The sequence below is a fragment of the Diabrotica virgifera genome, chromosome 6 (assembly GCF_917563875.1).
Source record: "Diabrotica virgifera virgifera chromosome 6, PGI_DIABVI_V3a".
NCBI classification, from domain to species: Eukaryota; Metazoa; Arthropoda; class Insecta; order Coleoptera; family Chrysomelidae; genus Diabrotica; species Diabrotica virgifera.
Genome location: NC_065448.1, coordinates 51203777 through 51229340, shown reverse-complemented (window position 1 = coordinate 51229340; position 25564 = coordinate 51203777). Strand labels below are relative to the sequence as shown.

The window sequence follows — 25564 nt, the reverse complement described above, 5'->3', positions numbered from 1 at the left end:
TATTGCGAGTTTCATTTTCATGGGAAACAAATTTTCAAACTTTTTTTATTTATGACAACAGCAGATTACTTCTTATAGGTACCTATTTACATTATTAAAATTTGTGGTGGTACTAATTTCGATTTTCGCATAATTTTGGCACGGTTTTTAATGGAGTTTTTCTTAGCAGGTTTCACTTTATTTTTCGTTAAATGAACTATTCCCATTTTTTTACACTATCGATAATATTTTTAGATTAAAAAAAAGAATGTGTGTACTTTGTACGCACGTAAGAAGTTATACTTCTATTATATGATTTCAACGAAATCAATATACTTTAAACAGTTTCTCTACTACTTTCCAAAATTTTTTATTAAAACAATACCAAAAATTAAAAAAATCAAATAATAAAACACACACAAACACATTGAAAAATGCCACAAATGATTTCTGAACAATAATTGTTGCCAAACATTTTAATTAAATACGTATTTTCTGAAAAAAATTATATAATAATATACTTACAATCATAAAATCTATAAAAAAATAAAAAAATGATATTACTTGCATTGGGCTTGAACTTACTTCCCGTGTATCCCGCCGTACGAGAGTCGAAGCGATTTCAAACTGCACCACCTTCGCGTATACGTCATGTGGGAATATACACAAACTGAACAACTTTTTCACATTTTGTTTATATGAATTTTTATTAGTTTGATTTTTGTCGAATTAAAATACAACAATATATAGAGTAAGAAAACGATACATTGGATGAAAATTTGTAGAAAGTTTGTTCGTAATCAGATTATGTAAATTAAAGCATTGCCTACTAGGGGTATAGCATAGCAAGTACTAGGTAAGTACATTTTTTTTACATTTTCCAAATAGGTATGAAGATAATTTTTTATTGGAATACAACTGAAACATTTAGAATTACGTACCTGTGGCTTTTCAAAACTATTTTAAAAGTCACTATAATTATAAATTTGATTTTATTTCTGTCCTCACAACAATAAAAACTAATATATTATACAACATTTTTGTTTACCGATAATCTCCATATTGAACAATTATTGACAGATCATTTCAACACCCAATCAGAGTCCGTATAAAGACTAATACCAAACTGTTTGTGTGCGCATGCGCGCAGATCAATATAAATTCACCCTCAATCTCAATCGCGCCTAAAGAAGTATAACTTCAAAAATCCTTCTAAAACTTTATAGGTATACGCGCATTAGAATTCGAAAATTTTTTACGTAAAATATACTTACCTATAAGTAAAACTCATCCTAATAGAGAGACTATAATATACTTACATATAAGTAAAACTCATCCCATAAGACTACCTACATCCTAATAAGATCAAGATGGAAGTCGTCGGCCATCAACTGTAAAACATATCCTGGCGCAGACTGTGGAAGCGATCATCAACTCCTGGTATTGAACGTTCGACTTCGTTTTAAAGTCCCCAAAAGAAGACCCCTAAGAAAAGGCATGTCTCTAAATCCATAAAAAATAAATGACTTTCAACAAAACCTAGAAGAAGCTCTTTCTTTAAGACCAAGTAGATAGTGACCCCAGAGCATTTGGATCTATCTCCAAGATACGAGATACGGTAATCGAGGCTGCAAAAGACTGTGAGGCAGCGGTTTCCACGGGACGTAAGCCATGGATATGCGATAATACAGGGCGATATCAAAGAGTGCCGCAAAGACAAAGCTGATTACATCTCTCAAATATGCAGAGAGACAGAGGAACATGGCTGTCGAAATGAACCGAGGGATTTATTTCAGAAGATCAAACTCCTTACCAGAGAATTTAAATCTCAAACATGGGCTGTAATAGATAAGGAAGGTAATCTAAAGACCGAAACTGACGAAATATTGGAAACATGGCGAAACTATTGTGACGAACTATATAAAAATAACGAGGTACCAGCAGAAAATCAGTGGCTGTATGACTACCCTAAAGAACCTACTGTCTTACTCGCTGAAGTCAAAGATGCAATTAAATCGCTAAAGAGAAATAAATCCCCAGGCTTTGATTTAATAACAGGTGAAATACTACAGTTACTAGGTAGTCCTGTCGCCAGGGGGGGTACAACGGCCTCCTGTATTCAGATGGACTTACCCAAGTTTTTTTTATGTATTTTGACCCGTAGAACACGAATTTTTTGGGTAACAGTTGATCCGGATGTCGATAAGATTGTTATAAACAAAGAAGTTGAGGAACTACATAACAGCGATTTCTCGCAAAACAAAACATGTTTTTGTATTTTATGGGCCATTCTAACCAAAAAGTGTTCCTACAAATTTTTTCGTAGGATGCATAGTTTTCGAGATAAACGCGGTGGAACTTTCAAAAAATCGAAAAATTGCAATTTTTGTACTCGAATAACTTTTGATTAAAAAATAAAATAGCAATTCTGCTTACCGCATTTGAAAGTTCAAGTCAAAGTATATCGGTTTTAGTTATTTGCATTGCTAAAAATTTATTATTTTATTGTTAAACAAAAGTGTAAACACCTAGTGCTGGAGTGATGTTTTCAATGATTTCTCATTTAAAATCGAACGAGTAGGTAGAGTAGGTACAAGTTCAAGCGAGGCCATTTCTACGTAGCATGCATGTAAACGCATGTATTAGGCACGGGAAACACTATGTGTTTATAGCTTTTTTTAGCAATCAACATATAAATTTTTAGCAATGTATATATTCGAAACCGATATAATTTGACTTGAACTTTCAAATGCGGTAAGCAGAATTGCCATTTTATTTTTTAATCAAAAGTTATTCGGGTTCAAAAATTGCAATTTTTCGATTTTTTGAAAGTTCAGCCGCGTTTATCTCGAAATCTCTGCATCCTACGAAAAAACTTGTAGGAACATTTTTTGGTTAGAATGGCCCAAAAAATACAAAAACATGTTTTGTTTTGCGAGAAGTCGCTGTTATGTAATTCCTCAACTTCTTTGTTTATAACAATCTTATCGACATCCGGATCAACTGTTACCCAAAAAATTCGTATTCTACGGGTCAAAATACATAATAAAAACTTGGGTAAGTCCATCTGAATACAGAAGGCCGTTGTACCCCCCTGGCGACAGGACTAAGGTGACAAAGGACTACATATCATCCATTCTATCTGTGTCGCTGTCTGAAATTCAGAAAAATGACCATCTGATTGGTGTACCTCAATTTATATCCCGCTACACAAAAAAGGAACTACTACCAGATGTGAAAACTACCGCACACTGTCACTAATAACATATGCTAGTAAAATCTTGTTACATATCATCAAAAACCAATTAAAAACCTATCTACTTACCAAATACCTCAGGAACAAGCTGGGTTTGTAAAGGGTAAAAGTACACGGGAACAAATCCTGAACCTGACATAACTCACTGAAAAGTCTAGAGAATTTCAAGTACCTATGATTATATTGTTCGTTGAATATCAAAAGGCATTTGATTCGATAGATTTTTGAAAAAAAAAATAAATTTGAAAAAAAGAGTATTTTTCAGTGTTTAGATCTGATGTTTATCTCGCGAAATATTCATTTCTTTTTTTGTGAAACTTTGTGACTCCCATTTCCTTGCGCCCCGCTGAAATCGTCAGATTTTTGCAATACAACACGCTGTTAATACTGTTCTTCATGTACTTAACTTTCCTTGTCATAATCATTTTTACGGACTGCCCCCAACGCACGACCCTGTATTAATTTCCTATTTCCCATGGTATCACTTCCATCTTCTCCAGGTCTTCTCTGGCTGCATCTTTCCACCTTTTTCTAAGCTGTTCTCTCGATTTTCTATCGTCTGGTCTTTTCCAAACACATTACTAATCAGTCTGTCGTCATCACTCAGTACCACGTGGCCTGTCCATCCTAGTCTATTAACTTTTATGTATCTCACGATGTTTCTTTCTTTGCCCTAAGAGATTCTTTAGTTCATTGTTGTATCTGCTCCTCCATTCATTTGTCACACTGTCTCTGCAAGAACCATATATAACTCGCAGTGTTTTGCGTTCCCATATTAATAGTTTATTGTACTACAGCCAACTGGCTTAATGTATATCACTCATTCATTCATGATATCCATTCCAAAATTCCTTAACCTGTACCGGCTATACGGGTCTAGTGGATGGATACCATATCTTTTGCCATGTCACTTATTCTTCTTTGGATATTATTATTAGAAACGGTTTTTATTTATGCAGCTTTTTTTTCACCTACTATTATTTGAACTTTTTGCATTTGAAGTGGTTGATGATGAAAAAAAGAATGTGTGTGTACTTTGTACGCACGTAAGAAGTTATACTTCTATTATATGATTTAAACGAAATTAATATACTTTTTATTTATATTTTGTTTAAATATTAAACTCATTTATACTTACTACTTCTCAAACATTTTTATTAGAACAGTGCCAGCCAAAAATTAAAATAATAAAAGAATAAAACACACACAAACACATTAAACAAGCCACAAATGATGTCTGAACATTAATTGTCGAAAATTTTTTTAACTAAATACGTATTTTCTGAAAATACAATTATATAATAAATATACTTACAATCATAAAATGTATTAAAAAAACAAAAAAGAAAGTTTCTATTGGGACTCGAACCAGCGCTGATAAGAGCGGTTGGTATTGGAATTCATTCGCCTTCTCCACTTAGCCACGGACACTATGTGTCATTATTTACGAAGATCGACTAACTAAACGGATTAAACTTGTGATATTTTGATATTTTGAAAATTGATCAAATTATTTTAATTTTGAATTGAAAAAGTACAACAAAGCATAGAGTAAAAAAACAATATATTAGGTGAATATTGATAGAAATTTTGATGGTAATCAAATTATATAAATAAAAGTATTACATACTATGTATTTTGGCAGATCAAATAGGTAGGTTTATACCCATGATACATTAAATTATTACGTACCTGTTGCTTTTAAAAACTATTTAAAGGTCACTACAATATTATAAACTTTTTTGTTTCTGTCCTCACAACAATAAAACTAATATATTATACATTTGTTTACCTTTACCTTTACCTCCAAACCACAGCTGCCATATCGGATAATTTTTGACATGTCATTTGAACATCCAATCAGAACAAAGTTATAATGCGCATGCGCCGGGCTGATAGGTTTTAACATATAAAAAATCACCCTCTATCGCCGGTAAAGAAGTATAACTTCAAAAATCGCTTGCTGATTGTAAAGAGACCTTATATTTCTTTCAAAAAATTTTGCAAGCTTCTTTCTTTAGTCTGCTTTAGAGAGCTTTGTTCTTTCTTTTGACAAAATTTCTCCATATATAATACACTGTAGCTTATCCAAAATAACTGTAAAACGATATTTAATATACTCATCACCGTGAAATCTGTTTTTCCTTTTTTTTATTTTAATTTCCAGACGTATATGGTAAAAAAATGTATCCACGACGAACAAAATAGTAAAGATTATAAAACGAAAGTAATACAAATAAAATGAAATAAAAATGTATACCATTTTTATTCAGTTGCAATGCGAAGGCAAAACTGTCTTATTTTTCACTTAAAACAGATAGCGCAAACCATCATTCTAAATCGACGATTTTCGATTCTATTTGGAGTCATCATCAGAGAGGCGCAGGTTTGCTGCTCTCTGCCCAAAGTGACGAAACTCCGAGGGCTTATCTCCGCATTGAAACTGACGTTTATGGAGTAGGTGTCTAACGACATCTGGTAACTGAAAGTCAAAGTTTTAAAGTTTTCAACCTAATAGAAATATTAAAAATATTCCTAAAAGATATTTAATTGAAAACTTATTGGACCATTTTCCTGGTAACACCCTCAAGGCTTCTAAAAATTGCAAGCCAGATGGATGCTGAATCGTCTGTTCAGCTGGTAAATTCCAACGGAAAATGGACCTAGTTACTCAAAGGAGTAAAAATAATAAAATGAAATAAAAATGTATACAATTTTTATTCAGTTGCAATGCGAAGGCAAAACTGTCTTATTTTTCACTTAGAACAAATAAAAATGGTATTATTTATATTTCATTTTATTAGTTTTACTCTTTTGAGTAACTAGGTCCATTTTCCGTTGGAATTTAGCAGCTGAACAGACGGGGTCGTGAATTGTAAGTTTTTGAATTCCCTCTTGTCTTCTTCGCTTCAGCATCCTGCTGGTTTGCAATTTTTAGAAGTCATGGAGAGTCAGGAAAATGGTCCAATAAGTTTTTAATTAAATATCTTTTAGGAATATTTTTAATATTTTTCAACATTTTTAATATTTCTATTAGGTTGAAAACTTTAAAACTTTGACTAATACAAATAACTTATTAGACCAGGGCGGATCTTTGAAAAATCGTCTATTTTTGGATGTGCGAGGTGGCATTCGGATTTTTGCAGATAGAGTTAATGAAACAAATGATGTATATTGAACATGATTCATGAATTGCGGGTAGGTTAATTTATACTTTAGATTTCAATTTGCATTAAATAGGGGTGATGTATATTGAATATGGACCGTGAATTGCGTGTAGGTTATTTTGCACTTTAGATTTCAATTTACATTAAATAGGGGTGATGTATATTGAATATGGACCGTGAATTGCGGGTAGGTTAATTTATACTTTAGATTTCAATTTGCATTAAATAGGGGTGATGTATATTGAATATGGACCGTGAATTGCGTGTAGGTTATTTTGCACTTTAGATTTCAATTTACATTAAATAGGGGTGATGTATATTGAATATGGACCGTGAATTGCGGGTAGGTTAATTTATACTTTAGATTTCAATTTGCATTAAATAGGGGTGATGTATATTGAATATGGTTCGTAAATTGCGTGTCGGTTAGGAATATTTTAGATTTCAATTTGCATTAATAAAACATTTGCATTAACATTAATAAAAAAATTAAAATATATAAAAATTTCGAAAACATCGATTTTTTTCTACTTTCTTTGCTTATAATTTTAAAACGATTCATTTTGGAAAAAAGTCGTGGGGGAATAAAATAAAGATAATTGAATTTTGTATCATATTCGTCCGGTTAAAAATGTCTTAAATTATTAACCTTTCTGTAAAATAGCAATAAATACAAAATAAGGGAGCAAAATAAGCCTGTTTTTATTAAATGTTTTTCAACCACTTTGGTTGCACTTAGAACCTTCGTAATTCGCTTAGAAAATTCTTATAGTATACTTAAATTGTCCACCACATTTAATTAAAATCGACTTAATAGATTTTGCATAACAATTTTGCAATCTAAATTTTTTAAAAAAAGTTAAAATTTTTTAAAAACTTTGTGAACAAAAATAGTCCTGTCGCCAGGGGGGGGGGTTACAACGGCCTCCTTAATTCAGATGGACTTACCCAAGTTTTTTTTATATATTTTGACCCGTAGAATACGAATTTTTTGGGTAACAGTTGATCCGGATGTCGATAAGTTTGTTATAGACAAAGAACTTGAGGAATTACATAACAGCGATTTCTCGCAAAACAAAACATCTTTTTGTATTTTTTGGGTCATTTTAAGCAAAAAATATTCCTACAAGTTTTTTCGTAGAATGCATAGTTTTCGAGATAACTGCGGTTGAACTTTCAAAAAATCGAAAAATTGCAATTTATGAACCCGAATAACTTTTGATTAAAAAGTAAAGTAGCAATTCTGCTTACCGCATTTGAAAGTTTAAGTCAAATTATATCGGTTTTGATTATTTGCATTGCTAAAAATTAATTTTTTTATTGTTAAACTAATCTATAAACACATAGTGTTTCCCGTGCCTAATACATACGTTTTAACCCATGCTACGTAGAAATTGCCTCTCTTGCACTTGTAGCTACTCTACCTACTCGTTCGATTTTAAATGAGAAATCATAGAAAACATCACTCACATACTAGGTGTTTATAGCTTTGTTTAACAATAAAATAATAAATTTTTAGCAATGCAAATAATCAAAACCGATATAATTTGACCTAAACTTTCAAATGCGGTAAGCAGAATTGCTACTTTATTTTTTAATCAAAAGTTATTAGGGTTCAAAAATTGCAATTTTTCGATTTTTTGAAAGTTCAACCGTGGTTATCTCGAAAACTATGCATTCTACGAAAAAACTTGTAGGAATATTTTTTGCTTAAAATGACCCAAAAAATACAAAAAGATGTTTTGTTTTGCGAGAAATCGCTGTTATGTAATTCCTCAAGTTCTTTGTCTATAACAATCTTATCGACATCCGGATAAACTGTTACCCAAAAAATTCGTATTCTGCGGGTCAAAATATATAAAAAAAAACTTGGGTAAGTCCATCTGAATTAAGGAGGCCGTTGTACCCCCCCTGGCAACAGGACTAAAAGTAGACCACTTAGAAGTTTGCTAATTTTTTTACATACAGTGCGGTGGAATAAGTGTTGCCCCCCCCTATTAACTTGTTTATTTTAAGAATATAAGCAAAACGCTCGGATAGGTCGATTTTTAAACTAACCATAGTATATTATAGCATCAACGTTTCGAACTTTACGCGATCACTCTTTAGGTGACAGGCATAACTTGGATTTTTTTAAATGGGAAAGTACATTATATGATACCCCATTTAAAAGCTCTTAAAATACTGATTTCAAAAATGTATAATACTTTAATCCTGTTTGAGAGCGTAGGCGCAAAATTTCGGTCGAACTCTTTTTAAACGCATTTATTTTTTTTGAATTCTGAGAAAACTAATAAGTATTTTTGAAAAATTTAAACGCAGAATCAAAGATTAGATTATTACCGAGGGCTGACAGTCCCTTAGAATAAACAAAAAGTTTCTTTTGAACGATATATTTGAAATTAAAAATCACACTCAATTTTCTCTTTTTTTCACCACTGTGACTTATTAAAATAAACATTATAGAAGTTCTCAGGGACTTTGAACCATCGAGAATATTGTAATATTTCATTCTGCGTTTAAATTTTTCAAAAATATTTATTAGTTTTTTCAGGATTCCAAAAAAATGATTGCATTTAGAAAGAATTCGACCGAAATTTTTGAAATCAGTATTTTAGGAGCTTTTTAATGAGGTGTCACATGATGTACTTTCCTATTTAAAAAAATCAAAGTTATGCCTGTCACCTGAAGATGGATCGCGTAAAGTTCGAAACGTTGATGCTTTAATATACTATGGTTAGTTTAAAAATCGACCTGTCCAAGCGTTTTGCTTATATTCTTAAAATAAACAAGTTAATAGGGGGGGCAACACTTATTCCACCGCACTGTATAAAGAGGCGCTCTACCTATCTAATTCACTTCTCAGAGCTAAAATTTGATTATTTAAGCGGCATCCGCACTGTTTTAAAGTTATAAACAATTTTTTGGCTTATAAACAAATACAGTGAGGACATTTGAGTTGGAATAAATTCATTTTTCAGTTATTTATCAAATAAACATTTTTTTTTCTGTTTTAGGACAACAGTAAAATGTATTTCGAATTAAATAAATTATACACTTTCTTCTTTTTGTCAATTTGTTGTTAATTTAAAAATTTATTTTTGGGCACCCTGTATAAATAATTATATTAATGTCTATATTAATGAATAGATAATTAAATAACCTTTCGAATAAGCTAGCACACGACCTCTATTCTTATTTAAAAAAATCATCGGTTACGTCATCACACCCAGATAGATGAATTCACTAGTATGATATATATGCCAAAAAATTATAATTTAAATATAAAAATCGACCTGTTTTATGAATGAATTTATTCCAACTCAAACGTCCTCACTATATTTGTTTATAAGCCAAAAAATTGTTTATAACTTTGAAACAGTGCTGAGGCCGCTTAAATAATCCGATTTTAATTCTGTAAGGTGTATTAGATAGGTAGAGCGCCTTTTGATGTGTAAAAAAATAGCAAACTTCTAAATGGTCTACTTTTTGTTCAGAAAGTTTTTAAAAAATTTGAACTTTTTAAAAAAAATTTAGATTGCGAAATTATTATGCAAAATCTATTATGTCGATTTTAATGAAATTTGGTGGACGGATTAAGTATGTTGTAAGAATTTTCTAAGCGAATTATGAAGGTTCTAAGTGCAACCAAAGTGGTTGAAAAACATTGAATAAAAACAGGCTTATTTGCTCCCTTATTTTGTATTTATTGCTATTTTGCAGAAAGGGTAATAATTTAAGACATTTTAAACTAGTCGTATGTAATACAAAATTCAATTATCTTTATTTTATTTTTTACTACTTTGTTACAAAATGAATCGTTTTAAAGTTATAAGCAATGAAAGTTGAAAAAAATCGATGTGTTTCGAAGTTTTTACATATTTTAATTTTTTTATTAATCTTCCGGGCATATTTGAGAAGGAGCATAAGTCAATTATAAAAACCGAAGTTGTCACCTAATTTTATCTGCAAAAATCCGAATGGCATTTCTCACATCCACCTCAAAACAGATCCTTCCTTGTCTATATGCACCATTTTAGTATAGCAAGAACGCAATATTGTTGTATAATCCCGTGTTCCTGACTATACAAAGTCGAATTTACAGTTCCTGAACAATCTAGGCACTAACGTAACGCCTTGTCTTGGTTAATTAAATACGGAGAAGACCGAATTTATGTAACTGGCTCATAGATGGTGCAAGTAAAAACATTTTTCTCATTAAAAAAAAACTGTACCAAATCTTGCCCTATTAGATCTTACCCTTGAATTGGTAATTTTACTAAATGGCGAAAGAACTGGGTATGATACGACGAAGACGTGGCAAAATAATTTTTTTGTCAAAAGGTGGCCTACCTAAAGGGACGATCTAAGAAAATTTGGGAAACACTGCTCTACTCATATTATATTTTTTTGCGGTAGCTCTAATTCTAATTATGTACCTACAATATAATATCATATTTATTGTTTATATATTTATATTTCACAATTCTACCAATGTGCCCACATAGTTACGAAAAATACATTACTTTAAATAATTATTAGCATTTAAATCATATTTATCGATATCATTGTTCATCGATGTTTCAAAATATTACTTTTTAAAAATACTTCACCGAACAAAGAACCCACAAATTAAGGCCTTTATCTGATTTTTGGTTATTTATTGAAACTTTACTGTTTCTCATAAAGCATACTTATTAAGTTATCTCCAAGATCTTTTTAACATTTTGATGTAATAATTGGTGAACCGGATATTAAAAAATAATAACATATCTCGCAAATGTACGAAAATCATTTGTAAAAATTGCATCGCACATACTTATAGGAAAAGTCAAACAATAAGGAATGCACGTAATTTATACCTTGTTGCCATATTCTAAATTTGAAAAAATATCTACGGAATAATCAATTTTTTTTCGATCTGCCATTAGAATAGAGAAATTTGCTTTATTGTCATGAACAATAATTGTACAATTTTATCGACAAAGCTTATAAAAAGTCAAGAAAACAAAACAAGATTACATAAATCGTCAGTATAATTAAAAATAATAATAATACCTAATAATGAAGTTAAACAGAAAGAATCAATTGCAAATTGTATAGTCTAACTAGTAATTAATAAATTTAAAAGTTAAGCTGCTGCATATGGCACCCAAATATAGAAAAAAAAATAATAAAATTACTACTTGTGGAAAGGGTACTGAATTTCTTAGTTATGGATTAAGAAAATCTTCTACTGAATAATTATGGTCTTTCAGATAGGTAGGCTTTTGTCAGTTTACGGAAATTGGGGAATCAATTTGGAGAATACAACAATTAACTAAATACTCTCTTAGGGCAAAGAAACATCGTGAGATACATAAAAGCTAATAGACTAGGATGGACAGACCACGTGGTACTGAGTGATCACGACAGACTGATTAGTAATGTGTTTGGAAAAGACCAGACGGTAGAAGATCGACAGAACAGCTTATAAAAAGATAGAAAGATGCAGCCAGAGAAGACTTGGAGAAGATGGAAGTTAGACCATGGGAAATAGTACCACAAGATCGAAACCAATGGAAGACTATTTTAAACGCGGCAAAGACTCACGAAGAATTGTCAAAGCCAAAGATGAGTTAGCTGTAATATAACTGGTTTATTATAATAGACGGATTTCAAAAAAATGTTTCCTATTATGGTAGGGGAGCCCAAGCGGGGATTTTGTGCGTTACTCGAGCGCGTCAGAAAATTACATGGGGAGAAACCGTGTACCCTGTAAATGTGGGGTACATATATGGACTCTTAATACAGGGTCGTACGTTGGAGGAAGTCCGTAAAAAAAGATCTATCTTTAGAAAAACTCGACCTAAGACAAGGAAAGTTAAGTACATGAAAAACAGTATTATAGTCGGTTCGCTAAACTCAGACACAACTGGCTAGTGATTTTAGTAAGTAATTTTGCAATTAAGAAATTTGGTAAAATTGGCAAAAAAATAATTACTAAATAGTTAAGAATTACTAAATAGTTAGTAATTTGGCCAATTTTGGCAAAATTGGCCAAAAACAAAAAAATTACCTACTAAAATCACTAGCCAGTTGTGTCTGAGTTTAGCGAAACGACTATAACAGTGTTTTGTATTGCAAAAATCTGACGATTTCAGCGGGGCGTAAGGAAATGGGCGCGTCACAAAGTTTCACAAAAAAGCGAATATTTTCGCGAAATAAACATCAGATCTAAACACTGAAAAATACTTTCCTCAAATTAATTTTTTTTTTTCAAATATCTATTGAATGATACCAAACACGACTCCCCGAGGGTAAACTTTAAAATTTTATATAGGAACTCCCCGATATTTCGCGAAATGAACATCAGATCGAAAAACTAAAAATACGTGTTCAATATTTTTCAACAATCTGTCGAATGACAACAAACACAAACCCCACGGAGAGGGAACGAGGGAATTTTACAATATATAATTCACGTCCCATCTGCTCAGCGCGGTAAAGTTCCAACGAGAATAGTTCCCTTTGTACTCGTTGGAATTTTACCTCGCTGAGCAGATGGGACGTGGATTATATATTGTAAAATTCCCTCATCTTCCTTAGTCTCGGCATCCGTATGGCTTGCAAATTGTAGAAGCCTCGGAGGTGTAACCAGAGAAGGTTCCCATTGTTTTCATTCTGTTTTCATCCTCACGGAGGTGAGGTGGGGTGTTACTTTAAAATCTTAAATCCCGTCTTTAAAACCCCCTTTTTTCTTGAAGATTTGGATTCCTTACGTAAAAATATGTAACTTTTATCCATGGCATTTTTTCGAATTATGGATAGATGGAGCTATAATCGGAAGGCTCGATTGTTGGAAATGGAAAATTATATTAAAAAATGGAAAACTTAACTTAACTTTTTTTTGGTTTTAGGACCTAATCTTCACAATCCAATAAGTCAAAATGACGCTTTAGTAACTATAAATTTAGCATCCAAGGCTTCCCTACTATTAGATAATATGAAATATCTTATTATACAAGCAACTAATCACAACAGACTAGATCTTCGTCTTAAGGCAGATAATAGAAAAATTATTGTATTTATTATCATTATACACCATTTTTTCATTGTTTCAAAGAGCGTGTATAATAACAGCAATACACAATTTGTGATTCAGATACTGAAAGAATTTAATTAATATTTCAACAAAGCTCATTGCTATAGTAAAACGAACACTTAAATTACAGAGGAAAATTCTAATTCAAAACGATAACACCAACACACCAAACACCATACGTATGATAACATCAATACAAAATTTGTGATTCAGATTCAGATACTGAAAGAATTTAATTAATATTTCAACAGAGTTCATTGCGATTGGAAAACTAACATTTAAATTACAGAGGGAAATTCCAATTCGAAACAAACTAATATACAGGGTGTTTCAATAATAATTGGAAATATTTTAACTGCAGATTCCTGTACTCAAAATATTAATTTTTAACCCAAAATTTTAATACACCTAGACCGAAAATGCTTCCCACAGGAGCTACAGCTCTTTAAATATGGCGTCTTGTAATTAAGTTTAAAAAAAAAAAAGAATGTGTGTGTACTTTGTACGCACGTAAGAAGTTATACTTATATTATATGATTTCAACGAAATCAATATACTTTAAACATTTTATTTATATTTTATTTAAATATTAAACTAATTTTAATACTTACTACTTTCCAAAAAATTTTATTAAAACAATACGAAAAATTAAAAAAATAAAAGAATAAAACACACGCAAAAACATTGAAAAATGAAACCAAAGAAATGATTTCTGAACAATTGTTGAGAAAATTTTAACTAAATACGTATTTTCTGAAAAAAAAAATATAATAAATATACTTACAATCATAAAATGTATAAAAAAAAATAAAAATTTGCATTGGGAAGTGAACCTGCGTCTATCAGGTTGTTAGATTATTTTGAACTCACCTCACGCAGAATTTAACTACCGAGACACGTGAATGAAATGGAAAGATATAGCATCTAAACGTTTTAAAAAATTTTGACAGTTGCTTATTGTCTTAGTTTAATCAAATAAGTCTGATTCTTGTGGAATTAAAATACAATAAAATATAGACTAAAAAAGCAATATATTCGATGGATATTTTTGTTGGTAAATCAAAGCATTACCTAAGCAGGTAAGTAGCTAGGTAGGTACATTTTCCAAATAGGTATTTAATTTGTAGTTTTTTATTGCAATACTGAAACATTTACAATAAGGTACGTACCTGTTGCTTTTAAAAACTATTTAGAAAGTCACTACAATAATTATAAACTTGCTTTTTGTCTCTGTCCTCACAACAATAAAAACTAATATACACAACATTTGTTTATGCATAATATCCATTTGAACAAATATTGACAGATGATTTAACATCCAATCAGATCCCGTATAACGTTTGAGCGACTAAAACCATACTGTCGGTGTGCGCATGCGCCCGGCAAAATATAAATTCACCCTCGTGCCTAAAGAAGTATAACTTCAAAAAAACGAAAACGGTCATAGGCATCCGTTTTGGGTAGGGCAACGCTTATTTTATCGCATAACTTTGTTTTCTTTTACCTTTAAGAATTTTCGACACTGGATAATTAAATTGTGAGCTATTCTAGAACTAAAAGATATTCTTGCATTAAGTCGGTAGGGTACATTTTTTTTCTAAAAAAAAACAATTTGAAAATTTTTCGTTTTTTGAAAAAAAAAAATTGAAAACAATTTTCAAAAAATATGGTGTATTTTACCTACTTAAAGCAACAGTAACTTTTACTACTAGCATACCTCATAATTTAATATTCTAGTGTTAAAAATGCTTAGACATAAGCATGATGTGACAAAAATATGGCAGATGGCAGATGTGGCAAATGTGGCAAAGACACAAAAATAATGTGATAGAATAACCGTTGACCTACCCAAAACAGACGCATCTGACAAGTACTAGAAATTGGCAATTGATGAAATCGATTTATCTCTGGAAGGTAAATGAACGGACCAGTTTTCGTTTTTCTAAATAGTTTTTTATTCATTTTTTCAAATTCAAAAAACGAAATATTTTCGAATCGATTTTTCTAGAAAACGGTGTATTCTACTGACTTAAAACATGACAACGTTTTAGTACTAGACTACGTCACAATTTAATAATAATCCAGTGTCCAAAATGCTTAAAAGTTGAAGATAAACAAGTCAAAAAAGTCATTCGATAAAATAACCGTTGCCCTACCCAAACCGGACGGCAATGACTGGCACTACAAATTCGCAATTTATGGAACCGATTTATTCCTGAAAGATAAATAACTAGGCGTAGGTACCAGTTTTCGTTTTTTTTTTAATAGAAGCGTTATGTGTTAAAAAAACTAATTACAAGACGCCATCTTCAAAGAGGTATAGCACCCATAAGCATTTTCACACTAGGTGATTTGGCTTAAACCTCAATATTTGAGCCCAGAAGTAAATCTACACAATTAAATATTTTCAGTTATTATTGAAACATCCTGTATATAATTTATGTAACAAAAGAAGATGCCCCGTCCTTTATTATATATAGCTTGTATTGAATTAACTTCGTAACAACAGATTGTACCAATATCAGAATTTTCAGATAATATCGATATCATAATTAGAACTATAAGATAATAAATAATAATAGAAGCTTTAATTTAATTTAAAAGTGTTTCAAAAATAGTGAGCTAAAAATGAAGACAAAAACGAAATAATGTATCTATAGGATATAACCATAGACGATTATAATTTTATGAAAACGTGGACAATTTTACTTACCTATAGTAAAATCACAATAAATATGCACTAAAAGTAAACAAACAAGATACGTTGAATGTTATAAGGAGCACTCCCAAATCATGATTTATAATGTATTGTCTCATCGAGTCTCATTATAGTATCAGTAGTGTCAACATGCTGATCTGTTTCAAATACGTTTTTATAGTGGAATAATTTAAGCTATTACAATAAATTGCATACCAAAAGAAGCAGCCAATTCTTATCTACAATTTGATACATCAGATAAGTACCTACAATAAGTAATAATTTATGAAACTTAGTTTAAATTGCATCTGTATTTCAAGAATAAATATCAAATATTTCAACTACCATAAACGAGGACTAGTTTTCTTCAGTCTTTTTGTTACTGTAATTAACAGTTCAATTATCTGCTTATAGTCCACGAAAAAATCACGGATATTTTATACACAGCCGTTATAGTCCAGTAAAATTTGGAACATGACCTGCGATAATTGTGCGCATTGTGGTGATGCATTAGGTTACAAGCTAGTAGCGTGTGACAGCTGTCATATTACCGTGCACCCTAATGAAACCTGCACTGGTTTAGTGGCTTCAGAACTTCGTGCCGTTATTATACAGAAAAGAACCCTCAACTATTTCTGTAGTGACTGTCGATTATCGTTTAAGAGTGTTCCTAAATTAATCAGAGAAATAGAGAACCTTATATCTGAGGTTTCCTTACTAAAATCCGAAATCAAGAAACTGAAGGAAAATAAAGATGCCTCTCCCTTTCTCGGCAGAAGAAGTGTTAAACGAATTGCACGAACGTCAAAAAAAGGCAAACAATCTACTGATTTTCAATCTTCAAGGACCAAATACAGCCACAGATGATATTAATCAAGTTAAATCTATTCTAAAAACGATTTCAAACAATCTTATAAACTCAAATAATATCAAAATTTCTCGCTTTGGAAATAGGAATAAGAATGGACATCGCCCTCTTAGAGTTATAATGTCTTCCTCAATGGACGCCCATGCAGTAATAAAAAACAAACACAACATCTGTCGAGATAAAAAAATCTTTATTCAGCTGGATCAAACACCGCTTCAAAGGAAAGCTTTAGAGTCTGTGAAAACAGAGCTGCTGAATCGTCAACAAGCTGCTGAGTAGAACCTAACAATTAAATATTTTAAAAATGTTTCCAAGATCGTTCAAAAAAACCGCTAAAGCTCACTGACTTAGGCAAGCTCTCAATTTATTATCAAAACGTCAGAGGACTTCGGACCAAATTAACTGAACTTAGTCTAAATGTATCAAACTGCTTTTATGATGTCATCATTCTCACAGAAACTTGGCTAACCGCTGATATCAATAATTCTGAACTAGGTTTATCAAATTTTAATGTCTACAGGCGAGATCGTCAACTGGAATCGAGTAGTTTTAGTAGAGGAGGTGGCGTGCTAATATCAGTTAACAAGAAGTTGTCAACAAGTCTCATCCAATCTAATTCCGCAGTCGAACAAGTTTTTGTTCAGTTAAATAAAAACAGCATTTTAGGGGCTGTATATATTCCACCCAGGTCTGAAATTAACAAATATGAAATTCATTCTGAACAACTACTAACCACAAGTGAACAATTTCCTAATTCTACATTTTATCTATTTGGTGATTATAATATTCCATCTGCCATATGGGAAATAGAAGGTTTCTGTTCATTAGCAACCTGTCAACCGACCTCCCCATTGGCGGAGGCTGAAGCCATTGAAGTCGTCTCAAATATATGTGCCATTCATAATCTTTTCCAATCTAATACTGTGCTTAACAACAGAGGGGTTCCTCTTGATCTTATTCTATCTCCAAAAGAACTAATAATACACAAAGCACACAATTTTCTGATCCAGCAAGATGCTCACCATCCTCCGCTAGTAACCACTTTACAACTTGCAGTTGAAAAAACACAACATCAGTTATGGAATACTACTACGACTTTCGCAGTGCAAATTACACAACCATTGGTCAAAGTTTTGAATCTATTGACGGGGACAATCTCTTACATAATAAACAACTCAATGAAATGATTTCTATATTGTATGACTCTTTGTACTATATTATTAACCTGTATGTTCCACTAAAAAAAGTAAGTTCTAAAAAATTTCCTTGCTGGTTTACACCTAATCTTAAAAAATTAATACATAACAAAGAAATTGCTCATAAAATGTTTAAAGCTACCAGATCACCAGAAGGCTATGTAGAATTTAGTCGACTTAGAGCCCAATGCAAACTTTTAACAAGGGATTGCTATACTAATTATATTAATGAAACTGAAAACTCCATTAAACTTAACGTTAAGTCATTTTGGAAATTCGTTAATAGCAAAAGAGAAAACAACATAATACCTGACACAATGAAACTAAACGATTCTATTGCCTCTCATGGAAATGATATATCTAATTTACTTGCCAATCATTTTTCATCTGTGTATACTAACCAAAGACTAAATTATTACCATCACCAAATCCACTTCAACGTTAGTGTATCTTCCTACCACATTCAAATATCAAAAATATATGAGAGATTGTCACAACTGAATATTAATAAGGGACCTGGACCCGATGGGATTCCTCCTATTATTCTAAAAGAATGCAGCTTTATACTATCTAGACCACTTTATCATATTTTCAATGCCTCTCTCGATTCTGGTGAATTCCCCGACTTCTGGAAACAATCTCATGTAACTCCTATTTATAAATTAGGTGTTAAATCTGATATTAAGAACTATCGCCCCATATATATTCTAAGCACTATCCCTAAAGTATTTGAAAGCATTATAACTGAATTTCTTACTTACGACTGCTCTAGTGTTATTACTAACTCACAGTTTGGGTTTTCTTCCGGTAAATCTGCTGAGCTAAGTCTACTCAGTTATACTGACTACCTATCTGAAGCCCTGGAGGAAGGCTTGCAGGTTGATTCAGTGTACACTGACTTCTCTAAAGCCTTTGATAAGATAAACCATGACCTTCTATTACATAATTACGTTCTTATGGTATTGATGGTCTGGTATTTAGCTGGTTATGTAGTTATTTAGAAAACAGAACTCAAATGGTTAGAGTAAATCACTGTTATTCTAACATTTTTCCTGTAACTTCAGGTGTTCCTCAAGGTTCACACCTGGGACCGCTACTATTTAATCTATTCATTAATGATATTACCACTTGTTTTTCCCATACAAAAGCTCTCCTTTTCGCTGATGACCTTAAGTGCTTTACAATAATAAGGTCTCATGATGATATTCTTGGACTACAATCAGATATTAATAAATTATCACTGTGGTGCTCTCTTAATGGCATGGAATTAAATGTTTGTAAGTATTATGCGTTTCTGTAGGAATCACCATTTACTAACGCATGACTATACTATTAACGATCAAGCATTGCAATCATGCACACAAATCAGAGACCTAGGCATAATATTAGACTCTTCACTCAGCTTCAAACACCACATTAGTACCGTTGCCCAAAAGTCTATGAAAATGTTTGGTTTCATTAAAAGAACATCTCGTGATTTCACAGATATAAATTCAATGAAAATTTTATATTGCTCACTTGTTAGATCTCATCTTGATTTTTGTTCTTCTGTGTGGTCTCCATATTATCTAGTTCATAAAAATAAACTTGATAGAGTTCAGCATACCTTTCTCAGATAATTATTCTATTCCTTTTTTTTTGCTTATGTTTAAATTTTTTTATTGAACCGGTGTCAAAGCTGCTTTAGAAAACAAAGAACCAGCCCCTATTTGAGATCCTAACATCAAAGATCGCACATTTTGGTTATTAAACAACATATATATCGTAGCTACACAGATATTGAATTATTATTGAATATTACTTCATTAGAAACCCGTAGAAAAAGAAAAGATCTGACAATCTTATTCAACATTATTAATGGTAATAGTAGCTGTCCCGATCTTCCGTCAAAAATTGGTCTTTTTTTACCTACTCGGTCAACAAGACAAACTCAAACTTTTCACATAAGCTTTCATAGATATAACTATACTTACAACAATTTTTTACCACGAACACTTAGACTTGCGAATTCTCTAAATGACTTAAATATATTCTGCAATTCCTTGGATAGATTTAAAAACCATTTGTTGAACATACAATGTTAGTGATATAATTTCTATCAGCAATTTTTTAAGCTTAAACTTTGTTTGTTTTTTATATCGTAATATTCTTTTTTTCCTTTAACTTATTAGCTTTGTTATCCAATACATATTATAATGTTTGTTCTTTGTGTTGACACTGTTTATGGTTTTGCTTTTGTCTTTGTAATATATTTTTTTGTAATAATATTTTCTGAATTGGGCTTGCCCGTAAATAAATAAATAAATGTATTGTACCGGGTGTCCCAATAAGAATGGCTCTCGGCCATATCTCAGGAATCGTTTATAGTAGAGCTTTGAAATAAACATTTTTATAACAAAAGTTGCCTCAGGAAAAGCCTGGAAATTATTTTCATAATTGTGGGTCCACCGCTAGAGGGCGTAATTGAATATCAAAAATAAAAAAATCTAAATTTTACAAAATTTTCCTAATGAAGGGGCACTGGAAATCCGATTATTGTATTCTTCATCAAATTCTGCGCATATTTGATTTAACAAGTTTAACTCTACCTTTGCAAATAAGAGGTGGGGGTGAGTGGAAACCTTGTTATGAAAAAATGGCTGTAAGTCCGGTTCTGCTAAATCAAATTTTGAAAACTGGATCTTGTTGAAGACAGATCTTTTTATTCAATGTAAGCGTGATAATTTTGAACCATCCTAATAAGTAATAAGCCAGCTGGGAGGCGTTATTTAATTTTTTTCAGAAATCTAGTTTTCTTTGGAAAATATTAAATACAAGTATGCATTTTTAATCATACTTTATAAAATTAGATTAAATTAGCAATAGAATAGCGAAAACCGCATGTCGATACCTTTTTTCTATCTCAAGATATCTCGAGAAACGTGTAAATTTTATACATAACTGTTACTATCACCGGTAAACTAAGTTAATGAAAACTAGTGTGCTGTGGAAAAAAACAAAATAACATTTTCCAGATGTCAACGTATAAAAATATAATTAATTAAAACAACAATATAAAATAAACAATACTATTAAAATTAAATATAACACAGAACAAAAAGAACTACTTAGTGACGACCTAAATATTCAAATTGTTGCCCATCATACACTACTCTAGAATACATTATCCAGAGAATACTAAACGCCATTCAAAGCATATCGAGAGCAGAAATTGAGACTGCTGTTCAATCTACTCTTGAAAGAGTAAATTTTTGCAACGAAAATGATGGGCAAAAATTTGAACGTTTATGTCATCACTAAATAGTTGTTTTTATTTCTTTGTAATAGGGCTTTTCAACGCTTCTCATTTGTTTCGAGCCTCTGTCATATGCCGTATAATCCGTGTATAATATTAATATACGAGATATGAACGAGGCTCGAAACAAATGAGAAGCGTTGAAAAGACCTAATATACGTTGACAGCTGGAAAATGTTTCTTTGTTGTTTCCATAGCACACTACTTTTAATTAATTATTTCGTTTACCGGTGACAGTAACAGTTATGTTTTTAAATTTACACGTTTTGTAAGATATCTCGACATAGAAAAAAGGTATTAACATGCGGTTTTCGCTATTCTGTTGCTAATTTTGGCTAATTTTGTAATATGGTATTAAAAATGCATGTTTGTATTTAATATTTTCCAAGGAACACTAAAAAAATTTTTTCTGAAAAAAATCAAATACCGCCTTCTAGCTGGCATATTACTCAGTAAGTTGGTTCAAAATCATAACTTTTACATTGATGAAAAAGATTTGTCTTCAACAAGACCAAGTTTGCAAAATTTTATTAAGCAGAACCGGACCCACAGCCAGTTTTCATAACAAGGTTCCCACTCACCCCCACCTCTTTGTGAAGAATATGACGATCGGATTTCCAGTGCCCCTTCATTAGGAAAATATTGTAAAATTTAGATTTTTTAATTTTTGATATTCAATTACGCCCTCTAGCGGTGGTCCCACAATTATAAAAATAATTTCCAGGCTTTTCCTGAGGCAACTTTTGTTATAAAATTTTTCATTTCAAAGCTCTACTATAAACGGTTCCTGAGATATGGCCGAGAGCCATTCTTATTGGGACACCCGGTACATTGTAAATCCCAAATCATGATTTACAAAGTTTAAGCATTGCAAATCATGATTCGGGAGTGCTTCCCGTTACAATTCAACGTGTCTTGGTTTGTTTATTTCTAAAGCATTGTTATTTTGATTTTAGTATAGTACTTAGTCTCATTAGTCACAACATACATTAACGCTAACGAAAGGTTTCAAAAACGATACGTTCTCGAATACAGCGTATAACGGACTAATTAAACAACTAGGGTCTGATAACACTTACAGAAAATCGAAGTTCAAATATATGAGAACTATCTGCTACCTTGGAAACACCTCTATATAATTTTAGACATATTACAATTTTAACATTATTTAGATTAAATAGACCAGGGCATTTAGCACTCAAAATATCCGAATAAATAAATTACTATAGAAAAATGGGTGGAAATGCGTAATTGCATTTTATAGTGCATAAAATGCATCCAAAAGTGCATAAAGATGTCAAAATAAGCTTATTAAGGACCATATTTTGTTACTCAGGAGTTTTTGGGGTAGCTGAACACGACTACACCATCAGAACCGACCGAGCACCAGGTGCCCAGAGTCACTCAGAGCCTATTTTACCACTAGGCCCGTGAGGCACCTGCCTCAGGTCCGCATTTTAATAGGGCCCGGAAAGATCACGAAAAAGAGTTTTTTATTGCAATAACAAAATAAATTTTCAAAATCCTTTCATTTTACGAACAGGAAATAATAAATGATGATTCCACTGTTTTTCATGCAACTTCACCTGTCACAAGTAGGTACATCTCCGTCATCTCCTATAGAAAACGACAATGTCATCTCTTTTCCTAGCGATATGGGGGATTGGCCAAAACATTTAAATCTGGAATTTCACCAATATTTTATAAATATTCGACCGAATCAATATATTGATAAAATTAGTGAATGCGTTACACAACTGGATAATAATAAAACCAGACATTTGCAAAATGCGATTTTTCATAAAATTAAAGCTAATGGGGAAAAATTCTTCGCGAGTGGTTAGTGTACAGTCCTAAATGTAGCCGTGTTTATTGTTACATTTTTGTAAACTGATTTCCACGAAAATTATTGTTCTTCTAACTTTCGATGGGTATAATGCCTGGAAAATATCAATAGGACAGTTATTCAACATGAGCGATCCCTTCAACATATTTCATCAATTGGTACGTTAGTCAAGAGAAGTAGTACCTACAGCAGGACAAATTGTAACATTATTGGAAAAAAGTTATTTAGAAGAAAAGGAACATTGGAGAAACGTCCTTCAACAAATAATATCTACATATCATTAAATTTTTGTCCAAGAACGGTCTATCCTTTTATGGTTCGACAACCAAATTATTTACAAAAGGAAATGACGTAATACCTACAGTGTGACGCATTTAAGATGAAGACAGCCCTGTATTTTGGTTATCAACATAAATACAGGATTTGAAGTTTTGCATAGTTAGACAGGTTAAATGTTCACATTTTTTAAGATACTCAGCTGAAATTTAAATTTTAAACGCTATCTACTGCGAATCTACAAACAGGGTAAATTTTCGATATTTTGCTTCGCGCAAACAATTATTTGATCAACATTATTTGAACAGTTATTCCAAATATTATTCTAACCAAACATACCAAATTTGATGACAAAATTCGTACTTTTAGTTTTTTCATTAGTTGGAGTCAGCTAAAACTTTTAATTGGCTGGCCCGAGATGCATCTCGGGACAGCTGGGATGAATTTTTGGGTCCTGTCTACAAATACTGAAAAAACTAAAAGTGCGAATTTTGTCATACAATTTGGTATGTGGGGTTAGAATAATATTTGGAACAACTTTTTCAAATAATTTTTTTTTCGATATCTCTAACGCGAAGCAACATATCCAAAATTTACCCTGTTTGAGGAGTCACATTAAGCTGCGTTTAAAATTTAAAATTCGGCTGACTATTTAAAAAAATGTGAACAATCAACCTGTCTGACTGTGCAAAACTTCAAATCCTGTATTTATTTTGATAGCCGAAATATAGAGCTGTCTTCATCTTAAATACGACACACTGTATTTAAACAATGTTTAATTGTTTAAATACAAATTTTATTTATTTATTGTTATTGTTATTAAATCATATTTAGGGGCCCGAAAATTGTGTAGCGCCTCGGGCCTGATTTGAAGAAAAATAGACTCTGGAATCACTGCTAAGACGTGTCATCTGTCATCTGTCATTTTATCGAGGGTTATTGGCACTAAATTAATTAATTAACCAATTAATAAATTGGTTATTGCAACTTAAATAAATAGATTACTTGAAGGTTTTTTATTTGAGGTGTTCCATACATAAAACTCACTTTGTATAAATGTTATTTAACGATGGTCTTTCGATGATCTTATCGATGAAAAACTTCGCTAGCTGTTAACGTACCTAACTTTTTTATTATCCAACATAAGCAAATGAATCAAAAAGACTGTAACGTTACAAACGTCACATCATTGTTATTTTTTTTTCTGTTTCAAGGCTACAATTGAATTTTAATTTAAATATTTTTTACATGCTAGAATATTTCACAGGGTGTTCCGAACCTTAAGAAAAAAACACAGTATGATTGTTACATCCGGTATAAAATGACCTTTACCTGTATCGCAACAACAATAATATATCGATTTTCTTAAATAATAAGGCTATAACACACTAAAAAAAAAGAAAGTGTATGTACTTTGTACGCACGTAAGAAGTTATACTTCTATTTTATGATTTAAACGAAATTAATATACTTTTTATTTATATTTTATTTAAATATTAAACTAATTTATACTTACTACTTCTCAAACATTTTTATTAAAACAGTGCCAAAAATTAAAATAATAAAAGAATAAAACACACACAAAAACATTAAAAATGCCACAAATGATTTCTGAATATTAATTGTCGGAAATTTTTTTAACTAAATACGTATTTTCTGAAAATAAAATTATAAAATAAATATACTTACAATCATAAAATGTATAAAAAAAATAAAAAAATCAAAGTTTTTATTGGGATTCGAACCAGCTATCAGCGCGGTTGGTATATTGGGGTTCATTCGCCTTAAACGCTTTACCACGGAGGCAATGTGTCATTATGTGCGAAGTTCAGCTTACTAAACGGATTAAGCTTTGGATATTTTTGAATTAAATTAAATTATTTTGATTTTGAATTGAAA

General features: G+C 31.5%; 1 protein-coding gene across 2 annotated transcripts in view; it reads left to right on the top strand.

Moving 5' to 3' along the window:
• Positions 1–25564, top strand: part of LOC114325898 (elongation of very long chain fatty acids protein 4-like) — a 340992-nt gene that overhangs the window by 129729 nt on the left and 185699 nt on the right. The window lies entirely within an intron of this gene.